Source organism: Humulus lupulus, chromosome 9, assembly GCF_963169125.1.
Source record: "Humulus lupulus chromosome 9, drHumLupu1.1, whole genome shotgun sequence".
NCBI classification, from domain to species: Eukaryota; Viridiplantae; Streptophyta; class Magnoliopsida; order Rosales; family Cannabaceae; genus Humulus; species Humulus lupulus.
In genome coordinates this window covers 45,044,340-45,058,754 of record NC_084801.1, presented here as the reverse complement: position 1 = coordinate 45,058,754, position 14,415 = coordinate 45,044,340, and positions in this window count along the sequence as shown.

Genomic DNA, 14,415 nt, shown 5'->3' with positions numbered 1-14,415 from the left:
ATGACCAAACCAACGGTACTTTATTTTTAAAAGATAAAATAAAGAGTTATTTTAAGTTTTAAATAATAAAGATAAGATTGTCTTATAAGCTATTTGAATTTAACTTTACCGACCCTAAGATAACACTTTATTTGTTGGGTAGTTTTATCGTGGAATGGTAAATGCTAAGTTTATGTTTTTTAATTGTTACATTAATGCATCATATTTACTTTCCAAATTATTTATATATATTTTTTTTCAAATAGTAATAATGTTGTATTTTATTTTTAGTCATAAAAATTATGCCACCCAATTACTTTCTCATTATGTGCCTTGTCATGCATCAAATGATTGATGATCATATATATATATATATAAAGTTAAACTAACTGAAGAGGATGAAGGTTGATGGATAAATTCAACTTTATTCGTTTTTCTGGCTAAAAAGCTTAAACATATTTTTAATGAAAGACGACCTACTCCTATGACATCATGGGATGCAAGGAAAGAGGAACATGAAAAATATGTTGGTTGGATGAGATCAAACACATAGCAAGATTTTATATTCTTAGCACCATGGAAGAAAAGTTGAGAAAAAGTTCACAGATATTGAATACGCCAATGATATGTGGGATGCTGTCTATGAGGATATACAGACAGGACCACATTCGCGAAAAATGTAGATATGATTTCCCCTCACCTTAAGCTTAATAGTGGATTATAATGTATCATTCTCAATCTTTGATTTAGAAACCATTAATCATATTTTTTGTTCTTCTTTAGAGACACTTGAGCAATCAAGAGGAACTTGCAGATGGAGATAAAAGGACTAGAAAGACGAGAGAGCGTTGAAGAAAGTCTATTTATATTATAGTTCTTTAGTTTTATTAATAGAAAACTACTTTATTGTTAGTTTGAACAATGTTTTAGTTTGTTTCTTTTAATATTTTGAATTTTATTGCATTTATTAACTTTAGAATATTTTATTTATAATATGATTATTCTTAATTTTTCTTTAGACATGCAATTGAATGTTCAGACTTTAAATGCTTTAATTAATTGAACAATCACTAAATAACTCAGAATTATTTAAAGTAGCTAAACTGAAAGGAAACAAAAGAAAAAATGTTTCAAATAAGGATGACACATATCTTTGCCATCTTAGACTTCATATAGCACTAGACACGATAAACTAGTTAACAAAATATGGACCATTGAGAAAACTAAGAGTTGGAACTCTTCTGGTTTGTGAGTCTTGTCTAGAAGGAAAAATGACCAAATGTCCCTTCTCAGCAAAACACAATAGAGCTGAAGTGTAACGACCAAAAATTTATAATAAGGCTTAGGATCTTGATTAGCATGCCGGGATGACATAATTGATATAAGTGTGATTATGGTTAAATGCATGGTTATTTAAATTATGTGGATATGTGATAAGCATGTTTATGAGTATTTATTATGCATGTGGGCCCTTTCTAGCTTATAAGGGCATATTTGTAATTTTAGCCCGTTGAGAGCATAAATGTGATTATATGTGATTAATTGTTAAGACCACATTATTATGTGGATATATTCGTAGTATATGGCTCGAGAGGGTCCTAGTGAGCGGATTGGCGAAATAGTCACAGCGGGGATTAATACCTAGCTCGAGAGGGGCCTAGGGGTATTTTTGTGAATTTAGGGAATATATTGGGGATTATTAGGTATTGAATAGATAATTGGTAATTAATTAGATGACAAGATTAATTTGCTAATATTAGGAGCATTTGGGGAATTGGGGGGAAATGGCTAATTTACCCTTAGAATAATTATTGGATTTAATATAGCATGAGGGCAAAAGAGTATTTTGTCTATCAAGTGATATACTCAGTTTATACTTAGGAATTAAGTTAGAAAGTGGTAGAAACCTCAGTACACTCTCTCATCTCTCTCTCATGGTTTACTAATCTCTCTCAAACTCTCTCGTGTGTTTTGAGGCTAAGGAAGGAAATAAAAGGGAAAGGTTGGTTCTAGGCTGGGAAGGCTAGAGGAGTTGAGGCTGCTTACCCAGAAAATTCAGCTTAGGAGCTTGGGGACATAAGCTCAAGGACAAGGATTGGAAGCTGGTGGGAAATTCAGCCATTGCAGAGGTAAATTCTTGTCCTTAGTTATGTTAAGAACATTATGATTATTTGGATGATTTAGACTGGGTTTGGGTAGAGAATTTGCTGCTGAATTAAAGTACTAACTTTCGTAATATAGTGATTTTTGTGTTTGAATTAGGGGTATTGATTCTAGGGTGATTTTTAGGAATTGTGTGTTTAAAGTATGTGACTTAATCTTGAATTCGTAGCTGGTTTGGTGTTGAATTGAGAGGATTTGTTGGGGAAAATTCTAGGTTTAATCTTGGTGCTCTTGGCTGGGAAGAAGGAGGAGAAAACCCAGATTTTCTGGGTTCGAAGGGGGCGCGCCGCGACCCAACCTGGGGTGTCGTGGCGCGTGTGGCCATTTTGGCCTGGGCGTGGCCTCTGACTTGGGGGTGCGCTGTGACCCACTGGGCCAAGTCGTGGCCCGCCTCCCCCTTTGGCTTGGGTCTTTGCTCTCTGACTTGGGGCAAGTTGCAACTCACTAAGCCAAGTCGCGATCCGCCCGGGGATTTTAGCCTTAGAATTATTTCTAGAATTGGTAAGGCTCGGGGGTTCAAACCTAGGCGCTTGGGGCGATTTCTACTACCCAGTTTAGTTGAAATTGAGGTCTCGGAGGCTAGTTTTTGTTGCCTAAGTATTTATTTGGATTGGAAGTTAATAATTACTCATTGGACACTGTGACTAGGTTTATCGCCAAAGCTCGGGGCTGAGGAGCGTGCTTGGAACTGATTCATTTTCTCCGCTCAGAATTAAAGGTAAGAAAACTGCACCCTTATGTGGTTGTGTTAGGGATGAGATTCCTTATATTTGAGTACAAATGTTGTATGATTATAATATGCCATGTGAGCATGAAATAAACGACCTAAGAGAGCCGGGGCTGATAGTTTGTGCACAGGACGCGGCTCGGCCATTATGAGCTGGGGTCAGCTAGATAAACATTGGACTCGGCCTAAGCGAGCCAGAGTTAATGGGTTAAATAGAGGGTGTGGCCTAAGGGTGTCGACCCTAAGTATTGTATGATGATTATGATAAATTGTTGAATATAAACATGTTTACTATTGTTAATCTGATGCTTATAGCTTGTTGAATATCTGGACGAATGCTTGGTGATTCATTGACTGTCATCACTAATTATGTGTCTACTATGGCTTGCTAAATATCTGGTTAACTACCTTCTAAATTATTTGATTATCATAGTTGATTAGGCTATGTCGTTATGGTTTTCTTGCTGGGCCTTGGCTCACGGGTGCTACGTGGTGCATGTAAAGGCAAGGGTAAGATGGATCAACCATGAGTTGGAGAGCTCTGGGGGCGGGGTGTACATTGTCGGCGGCTTGTCCGCCACGGCCGAGGGATTGGTACAGGGACAGAAAACCTAAAATGCGTATTTTGCCATTAGAGTGGCTTTTGGATTGTATATGACTTTTATAATTATGTAAATTTGTCCTTTAAACCCTGTTTCTGGGATCCCATGTTCTAAACATTTATTTTAATGAAAATGATTTGTTTATGACCAAAATCTGTTAACCCTAACTTGTTTATGACTTTAGGATCACATTTGTATTCAAATGACTTGATTAGCAAGTCTTGCATTATTTTAAACACACAATGTAAAGATCTTGATTATCTAGGGCGTTACATAAAGTGCCTTTAGAGCTTGTACACATCGATGTCTGTGGTCAAATCAACTTACAGGCTAGAGGTGGATATGAGTACTTTGTTACCTTTATTGAGGATTACTCTAGATATGGTCATACTTACCTAATGCTTAGGAAGTCTGAAACCTTTGGTAAGTTTCAAGACTTCAAAGCTCAGGCTGAGAAGCAATTAGGTAAGACTCTTAAAACACTTTGATCAGATCGAGGTGGTGAATATTTGGATTTGGAATTCAAAGATTTCATGCAGGAGCATGGTATTCTATCCCAACTCACAACACTTGGAATGCCACAGCAAAATGGTGTTTTAGAAAGAAAAAACAGGACCTTGTTGGACATCTTCACTTCCTCTCTCATTCTAGGGGTATGCACTTCAAACGAAGATTACATTTTGAATGTAGTCCCATCTAAGACCATAAGAAAAACTCCACTGGAACTGTGGAATGGTAACAAACCTAGTTTGCATCATTTCCACATTTGGGGCTACCCTGCTCATGTTCTTAGACATAAATCAAGGAAACTTGATTCGAGGTCTGAAGTATGTACTTTCGTGGGCTATGCTCCAGAAACAAGAGACAATTACTTCTATAGTCCCAAGGACCAAAATGTATTTGTTTCAACAAATACGACATTTCTTGAACACGACTATATGAATAACTATAAACCTTGGAGCAAGGTAGTCTTAGAGGAACTCCCACCTGATAAGATTCCATCATCTTCTTCATCATCATTAAATGATAAATGACAAATCGATGAAACCACTATTCCTGAAAAGGAAACCCCAGTGCAACATCGTAGTGGGAGGATTGTGAGACAATCTGTTCGCTACGAACATGAGGCACATGTCCTTATTTCTGATACAAACAAGGACGGTCCATTAATCTTCAAAGAGACAATGTGTGATCTTGAAAAAGGATAAATGGCAAGAAGCCATGAACCAAGAAATAAAATTGATGTATTCCAATTATGTCTAGAAACTTGTAGATCCACCTGAATATATCAGGCCCATTGGGTGTAAATGGGTCTTTAAGAAGAAAATAGTTATAGATGAGAAAGTAGAGACTTTCAAGGCAAGTCTAGTAGCCAAAGGTTATACTCAGAGAGAAGGTGTTGATTGTGAAGAAACATTTTCTCCTATGGCAATGTTGAAATCCACTTGCATCCTCTTATCCATAGCTGCCATCTATGACTAAGATATGTCAAATGGATGTCAAGACAACTTTTCTGAATGTCTACTTGATGAAAGTATCTATATGATACCACCAGAAGGGTTCATTAAGGATGAGGAAGATCATAAGGTGTGTAAGTTGCTAAAATCCATTTATGGATTAAAGCAAGCATCTAGATATTAGAATATCATCTTTGATGAGACAATTAAAACATAGGAGTTCGAACAGAATGTTGATGAAGCATGTGTGTATAAATACATCAAAGGTAAAGTGATGGTTTTCTTGGTTCTTTATGTGGATGACATTCTCCTCATTGGTAATGATGTAGAGACACTGTCAAACGTGAAGAAGTGGTTTGCTAAAAAGTTCCAAATGAAAGATTTGGGTAAAGCGAGCTATGTTCTAGGAATCCAAATCCTAAGGGATAGGAAGAACATAATCTTGGCATTTTCTCAGGCTAATTATATAGATAAGGTGTTTGAAATGTTCTCTATGGAGAATTCCAAGAAAGACCAGTTACCGACCAACCATGGAGTTACTCTTTCCAAAGAGAAACGTCCAAAGACACCTAAGGAAGAAGAGGACATGAGAAAGTATCCCTATGCTTCAGCAGTTGGGAGTCTAATGTATGTTATATTGTGTATTAGGCCCGACATATGCTATGCAGTAGAGATTGTAAGTCGTTATCAATCAAATCCTGGTTTGGAACACTGGATTGTAGTAAAGCACATTCTCAAGTATCTTAGGAGAATGAGAGATTATATGCTTGTATATTCAAGGGGTGAGCTAAACCCTACTAAGGCACTAATTCTGATTTCCATTCAGACAAAGACAGTCATAAGTCGACGTTTGGGTCAGTGTTCACTCTTGGTGGAGGAGTTGTAGTCTTGAGAAGTATTAAACAATCTAGCATTGCATATTCAACCATGGAAGTCGAGTATATAGTGCCTTGTGAAGCAACATAGGAAGCGGTTTGGCTTAGAAAGTTCTACACTGATCTGGAAGTGCTTCCAGATATGGAGAAGCCACTAATCTTGTACTGTGACAACAGTGGAGCAGTAGCTAACTATAAGGAACCTAGAAGCCACAAGAGATGAAAGCATATAGAAAGGAAATACCATCTGGTTAGAGAGATTGTGCACCGAGGTGATGTGACTGTTATGAAGATAGCGTCGGAATACCTGGCAGACTCGTTTACCAAGACACTTCCTGCAAATTCGTTTATGGGTCATGTGCACAACATGGGATTAAGGAAGATGCCTCACTTGCTTTGAGGGCAAGTGGGATATTGTTAGGATTTATGACCTAAAAGCATGTAAAAATATTTTATTGATTTAAATAAAAGTACAATTTTATTATATTTGAATGTTATAATTATTATTTGAATAATTTATATGAATATCAAGAAAATTCAATATTCATTTATGAGGATATGATCTTGTATTAGTACGAGAGAATTAAGATCATATACAATGAATAAAACAATCAGTAACATATTAAATTAAGAAATCTTTCTAGTACGGTTTACTAAGCATACGAGAAGCAAGTAATCTAGATTCAGATTACTGATGTGGATAGACATCTTGGTAAATATATTATATATAATAAATATTATATATGGCATGACCGATATGAATTAACTATCTTTATAAGCTTACTGTTTGCCATAAAGATTTAATTCTTATCATAATAGATGATCATTTGTAGATTATGTTAGGATTAATGCCCTAAAAGCATGTAAAGACATTTTATTGAATTAAATAAAAAGAACAATTTTATTATATTTAAATATTATAATTATTGACCATCGAATTGGTCAACGACACGGAGTCAGATAAACGATATAGAATGAGATCAAAACAAGAAGAAATCAAGATGGAAAAATAAACGACACAAACAATTTATAGTGGTTCGGCCCCAATTAGATGGTAATGACCTACCTCCACTTAGTGTTCTTATTGATGTAGAATCCCAACACTGTGATCAATGAACTAGGGTTCACGAGTTTCACAAGCTTCAGGATGATTACAATTTCGGTGAATAATAACACTATAATTTTCTCTCAGAATTCTCCCAGTCCCCAAAAGTTCCCTCCCTTGAGCCCTTTGATTCGTATTTATAGGTTCAAGAAGGTTACATGGGCTAATGGGCCTTAATTACAATTAAAACTTGTGTATCTAGGTAAATAAAGAAACTACAATTAATGCATAATTACAAGATTGCACATCTGAAGGAAATAAATGAATATATGCAACCAGGATGGTTGCACATAAGTATGATGCTTGATAAACCAATAATTTTCTGGTCGATGGCCGATCAGGGTACACTTACTTAAAACAGCCATGTGCCTCCCACGTGTAGACCAATCCTGCCACATCATCAGGTAGTCCATTTTTTGGTAAACATTTGCCCCCAAGTTTATTTTACTGTGACCAGCATAAAGTAAACTTAGACAACAGACCTTTCATTTGTCCTATCCAATCTGTTAGAGTCGTCCATGCCTTCTCGAAAAAAGGCATCCAATCATGTCTTCACAATTTCCCAAAAAGTGGTTTGACGGCTATCACGCTTTTCCATGCCTCAAAAAATCACCCCCATCATTACCTCAGTAACCATGCTTCGACCAATATAAATAACTCCTCAAATTCACTTTTTACTTTTTACTTTTCATTTCTCCTCAAGAACATTGAAGAACAGAGCCTAAAGAACCCAGAACTTGCCTTTTTATTTTGCAGTCGGCCCTAGTCCAGCACCGCAGTATAGCCCGAGCTAGGGCTAGAAATGATGAACTCCATGCTGAACTCGATGCCGCCAAGACTGCCCTGACCACTGCTCAAGAAGGCGAGCAAGCTGCCAAAGCTGCCGTTGCAGCTGCTCAAAAGAGTGAGTACGATGCCAAGTTCACCCTTGCATCGTCTCAAGAAAGCGAGCAGGCCATGAAGATTGCCTTGGCTGCTCCCCAGATCGAGGTTGTTGAGGCCAAAGCAAAACAACTGGAGGCCGAGGCGGGAGTTAAAGAAGAGAAGGCGACCTCACTGTCCTCCATGGAAGACATATTGTACCATTGTTGGGCTTTTAACCAGGATGACAACTTTTCTTTCATGGCTCCCGAGCTGTGGGATCCATACCTCAAAAAATTCAAGACCCAGATCTTGCAAGAGCCGTCAAAAATGGGGGACGCTTCTACAGCGGGCGAGCAGGAGATTGAGGAGGTCATGTCCTCAGAGCATCCTGGAGGGGCTCAATGAAGTCTTTGTTTATTTTTTATTTTTTTATATTTGTTTGTAAACAATTGCCCTCGGGCTTAGTTCGAGGTTTTTCTCCTCGGGACAAATTGAATTTCAATTTATATATCTAACTTTTTAATCTATTTGTCTTTTCCTTGATTAACTCTCATGTTTATGCCTTCCTAGACTTGTCCCAATTGTTTCGAACTTTCTCTTTTTGGAATGGAATTTTTACGGAATCCCCATGAATAGGATCAAACCTTATTCCATGATATTTCCATGAGATTCCTCTTTCTTATTCTTAAACAAGTCCCCGAGAGGGCTTAGTTGATCCATGATTTATGTTTCATCTTTCGTTTATTTTTCGTTCATTTCGAGAAATATATCGATCAATTCCGACATTCGAGATTCTAGGAATCGATTTTTAGATCGGGATAGATATTTTGAGTTCGGTTATATCCAAACTTAATGTGTTGATTTATATCATGCTTGTTAAGAATCAGGCCTTGGACCCGGTTATATCCGAGATTTTAAATATCTTAAACTTAGTTCCTGTTAGGTTTATTGACATCTCGAGCTTCTAGAAAAGCCGTCGAATAATCAATTTTCCAAGCTTCTAAGTTTCTGACCTGGTTGTATCCAGGATTTTAAGTAATTTAAACTCAATCGGCAACCTTGTCTGATCCACCTCGGGTTATATGCCCCCCAAGTAACCAGAATGTAAAGACTTTCTTGGTTGCTTTTACAAACGTCAATACACGAGCTAATTTATCAATAACCTTATAAAGAAACATTATTTAAAACCACATTAACAAGAAAAATTACATAATAATCCCCCTTTATTTAATTAAATGGCTTTTATAATTAAGCCTTACATGGATGGTTGCACTACTGGTAATACTTTTTTAGGTGCATGGCGTTCTAGGTCCGTGGGACTGTTTCTCCACTAAGACGAGCTAACATGAAAGTTCCTTCACGCAAAACTTCCACGATCTGATATGGTCCTTCCCAGTTCAGGCCTAAAGCGCCATCTTTGGGATCCTTGTTTGCCAAAAAGACCATTTGGAGAACCAGGTCGCCCAATCCAAAACCGCGTCTCTTGAACTTAGAATTAAAGTAACGAGTGATTTTTTGTTGGTAATGTGCGAGCTGTAATTGTGAATCCTCTCGCTTCTCATCAATCAGGTCGAGAGACGCATTAAGTAGCTCATCATTCTGCTTCTGGCTGAATGTCCTTATTCTGTGCGTGGCTACCTTTGCTTCGACAGGAAGGACAGCCTCGCTTCCGAAGGTCAAGGAGAAAGGAGTGTGTCCTGTGGAGGTCCTGTGGGAAGTTTGGTATGCCCAAAGTACTTGCGGGATCTGCTCAGGCGAGATTCCTTTGGCCTCATCTAACCTTTTTTTAAGGCTTGCCTTTAAGGTCTTATTCACAGCTTCGACCTGTGGATATGCTACCAAAGAAAAACTCTTAATAATGCCGTACTTTTCACAGAATTCGGTGAAGAGATCATTGTCAAACTGGGTCCCATTATCTGACACGATCTTTTTAGGAAGCCCAAATCGGCATACAATGTTTTTCACCACAAAGTCTAGGACTCTCTTTGAAGTGATGGTTGCTAAAGGCTCGACCTCTACCCACTTTGTGAAATAATTGATTGCCACCACCACGTAATGAACTCCTCCCTTTCCCATAGGTAAGGATCCTATTAGGTCAATTCCCCAGACTGCAAATGGCCACGGGGATGAGATCATCGTTAGCTCAACTGGAGCAGCTCGGGGGACTATGGCGAAGAGCTGACATTTGTCGCATTTTTGAACATAGGAGATGGAATCTTTTGTTAAAGTGGGCCAAAAATAGCCCTGCCTTAATATTTTTAAGGCTAGGTTTTGCCCCCCAGCATTTGCAGAATGGTTTTAGCCTCCTCAGGCAGAACACACCATATGAGAGACATTGAATGACCACGTCGGTATAATGTTCCATCCACTACCACATACCTCAGAGCTTGATAGAGTATTTTTCTCATGTTCTTTCTTTCCACAGGTCGCCTTCCTGTTGTAAGATATTCCACTATGGGGGTCATCCAGGTCAGCTTCGTGTCAATCATCTCGACCTCTACCATTTTTTCTGCCATGCTCAGACTCTCCAAAAATTCCATTGGTACTATATTCAAAGTCTTAGCTTCCTTGGTGGTGGCAAGCCTTGCCAAAGCGTCAGCATTAGAGTTCTGCTCACGAGGTATCTGTTCAACAATACTGTACTCAAATTCTGATAGCTCCCCCTTTACCTTAGCCAGGTAAGTCGCCAGCTTGGTACCACGAGCTTGATATTCCCCCAACACCTGATTGACCACGAGCTGGGAATCGCTATAGCACTGGACGACCTTTGCTTTCAGCTCCTTTGCCACTCTAAGTCCGGCTAGCAAGGCCTCATATTTGGCTTCGTTGTTAGATGCTTCGAATCCGAATCTCAGAGCTGTATGGAATCGATGCCTTTCTGGAGAGATCAATATGATCCCAGCTCCGGATCCATTCTTGTTCGATGAGCCGTCTACGAATATTTTCCACAACTCCTGCACCGGTTCCTTTAAAAGCTCCTCTTGAAATCTGGTGCATTAAGCCACAAAATCAGCAAGGGCATGGCTTTTGATCGAGGTCTGTGGTATGTACAGTATCTCAAATTGGCTGAGTTCAACCACCCATTTTAAAAGACGTCCCGACGTTTCAGGTTTTTGCAATACCTGCCTTAGAGGTTGGTCGGTCATGACGTGTATTGAATGGGACTGGAAATATGGTATAAGCTTCCTAGAAGCTAATATTAGGTAGAATGATATCTTTTCTATCAGTGGATATCGCGATTCAGCTTCGAGAATTCTCTTACTTATATAATACACTGGTTTTTTAGCGCGGTCTTCTTCTCGAACTAACACGACACTGACTGTATTTTCTGTCACAGCCAAATAAAGAAATAGGGGTTCTCCAGACATAGGTTTATACAATACTGGGGGTTCGGCCAAGTGCATTTTTAGGTCGAGGAATGCCTGCTCACACTCCTCCGTCCATTCAAATTTCTTGTTTCCTCTGAGCAAGTTGTAGAACGGCAAGCACTTGTCGGTGGATTTTGAAATAAATCAATTCAGGGCTGCCACCTTTCCAGCCAGGCTCTGAACTTCTTTACGCGAGCTAGGTGAAGACATTTCCAATAATGATCTAATTTTATCTGGGTTCACCTCTATCCCCCTAGTATTTACTATGAATCCCATAAATTTTCCCGACGCCACTCCGAAAGTACATTTCTGGGGATTCAACCTCATATTATACTTCCTCAAGATCTCAAAACATTCATTTAGATCGGATACATGATTATCGGCAGTCTTGGATTTGACTAGCATATTGTCAACATACACTTCCATATTTTTCCCGATCTGACCAATGAACATTCTGTTGACTAACCGTTGGTAGGTAGCTCCGGCGTTCTTCAGCCCGAAGGGCATAGCTTTATAACAATATACATTAGTTGGAGTCATAAAGCTAGTATGCTCCCGGTCTGTAGGAATCATCGCGATCTGGTTATATCCAGAATATGCATCCATGAAGGACATGAGCTCGTGTCCCACGGTGGCATCTACAAACTGATCAATCCTCGACAATGGAAAGCAATCTTTAGGACAAGATTTTTTCAGGTCGGAGAAATCGATGCAGGTCCTCCACTTTTCATTTGGCTTCGGGTCCAAGACAGGATTCGCGACCCAGATCGGATATTTTGCTTCATGAATAAACCCACACTTTAACAGCCGAGCTACTTCTACTTCCAATGCTTCAGCTCGGATGGTTCCCAAACGTCTTTGTTTTTGGGATTTTGCAGGCACGCTTTTGTCCAAGTTTAGAGTGTGCATGATCACACTAGGGCTTATTCCCACCATGTCTTCATGCGACCAGGCGAAAACATCTAGATTCCCTTGTAAAAATTTAACCAACTCTTTTTTCCTACATCACCCAGATTTTTCCCAATCTTAATGACTCTTGAAGCGTCTTTGGGATCTATGTTTACTTCCTCGAGCTCCTCAATAGCTGGGAGCTCTGATCTATCCTTGCCCATTCGTGGGTCCATATCATCAATTGGAGCAACGTCACTATACTTTGTTTCTTGAGGTTCTTCCATCCCGCGGGCAACTTCCACTTCCTGGGACTCCTTATCTCCATCACTTATGGCCATCGCTTGCTGCCCGAGTTTTGATTTTCCCTTCATAGTAATGCTATAGCATTCCCTGGAAGCGAGCTAATCGCCTCTGGCAGTGCATATTCCCACAGATGAGGGGAATTTGATTGCTAGGTGGCAGATAGAGGTTATGGCTTCAAACACCATCAACGCAGGTCGGCCCATTGTACGCAGCTGGACAATCAATGACTACGAACTCAATTGGTCTACGATCCTTCTCCGTCTGCCCATAGCTATGTCCCGCGTAAACGTATCGATAATCCAGATCCTCGGCCTCAACTGCGAAGAGTAAGCTTCACAAATGGAAGTTATTGGACTGAAAGTCATTGAAGTGGTAGGTCTGAGGGCGATTTAAGAAACCATCTAAGTTCGGGACAAAGTCCTCGATACGATACACAGCTGGATCTGGGAGATCACCTGAATTCACAAAGAAGAAATTCAGCCCGAAATGAAGGAGTCAGTTACACTCGTCAAGGGGGAGGTCCTTTCGAAGTATGTGATAACGTGAATATCCCACAAAACTAAGCCCGAACTTGGATGGACAACAACCCGCTGAACACGTACGATAGGACGGGAGCTGTTGAACAGCCCCATAATAACCAAGGAACTAGGGACCAAACCCTCAAAAGGTGAGCCCACATGGAGGAGCTAATGAAGAAGCTTCTATCAGAAAAAGAGAAAGATGAGTGTGACTCAGAGGATGAGCTCGAGCTTTTTGCCCCGAATATTGCAGCGACTGCATATCCAGTGGGTTTCAGGATGCCACATTTGTCAAAGTTTGACAGAGATGGGGATATGTCTGATCACCTGGGGATGTTCAACACCATAATGATGGCCCATAACATCGAGCCCGAGCTGAGGTGCCTTATATTCCCCTCGAATCTAAATGGGCCAACTAGGCAGTGGTTTAAGAAATACAAGAGGCATTCTATCAGTTCATGGAAGAGCTTTTCCACTGATTTTAAGAGAGCATTCAGGGCTTCCCAGGCAACTCGAATCAAGGCTTACTCCTTGACTAATGTAAAGCAGCAACCTGGTGAACCGTTGAAAGCATATCTAAGTAGGTTTGCTAATGTTGCTGCGCGAGCTAGAGATTCTGACGAAAGTTCCAAGCTCATGGAAATGAGGACAAGAATTCTTGTTGGAGGTGACCTGTGGCAAGAGCTATAGAGGAAAGGACTTAATACTATGGATGAGTTCTTGAAATGAGCTCAATGGTGGGTTAATATGGAAGAGGTGCGAGCTTTCATCGCAGGAACCAGCCAAGTCCCTGTCCAGCCCGTTGGAGTGGTAACGGATGTTACAGTTACGACTCAAGCCGTTGCCCAGAATAACCAAGGGGGAAATAATAAGAGAAAGGGAAATGGTGAGGGCGACCAGAGCAGAACAAAGAAAAATAAGTTCCTGGAGAAATTTAAACCAGTTTACACAACATATACCGATCTCACAGACACTAGAGAACACATCTTCTTAGCTAATTCTACTCGCCTTCCATGGAAGAAGCCAGAACCGTCAAAGAATCAAAGAGCGAAGAGAGATCCTTCAAAGTTTTGCCGATTCCTCAATGAAATCGGTCATAATACTGATGACTGTAGATAGCTGAAGGATGAGATCGAGACTCTCATCAGGGCAGACCTTTGGCTCAATACGCCCGGAATCGAGCGGCTCCCAGTCAGCCCGCTGGACAAAATACTCCGTCAGCTCCTGAAGCTCCAGTGAATCAAGGTGGAGCTCAGATGAATCAGGACAATCCTCCTCCGATAACAGGAGGAGATATAGCCACTATTTCGAGAGGACCTCATCTGGCAGGTACGAGTCGAGGTGCCCAGAAGAGGTATATCAACAAACTGAAGTCCCATAACGGAGAGGAGTTCATCTTGGAGCAACGGTTATCAAAGCAGCAGTGGTTGGAAAAACAACCAATCATTTTTACGGAGGATGATGCCAGTCATATCCAATTCCCACATAACGATCCTCTGGTCATAACAGTTTAGCTTGCCAACCGGAGAGTTAGGAGGGCACTAGTAGACAATGGAAGTTCTG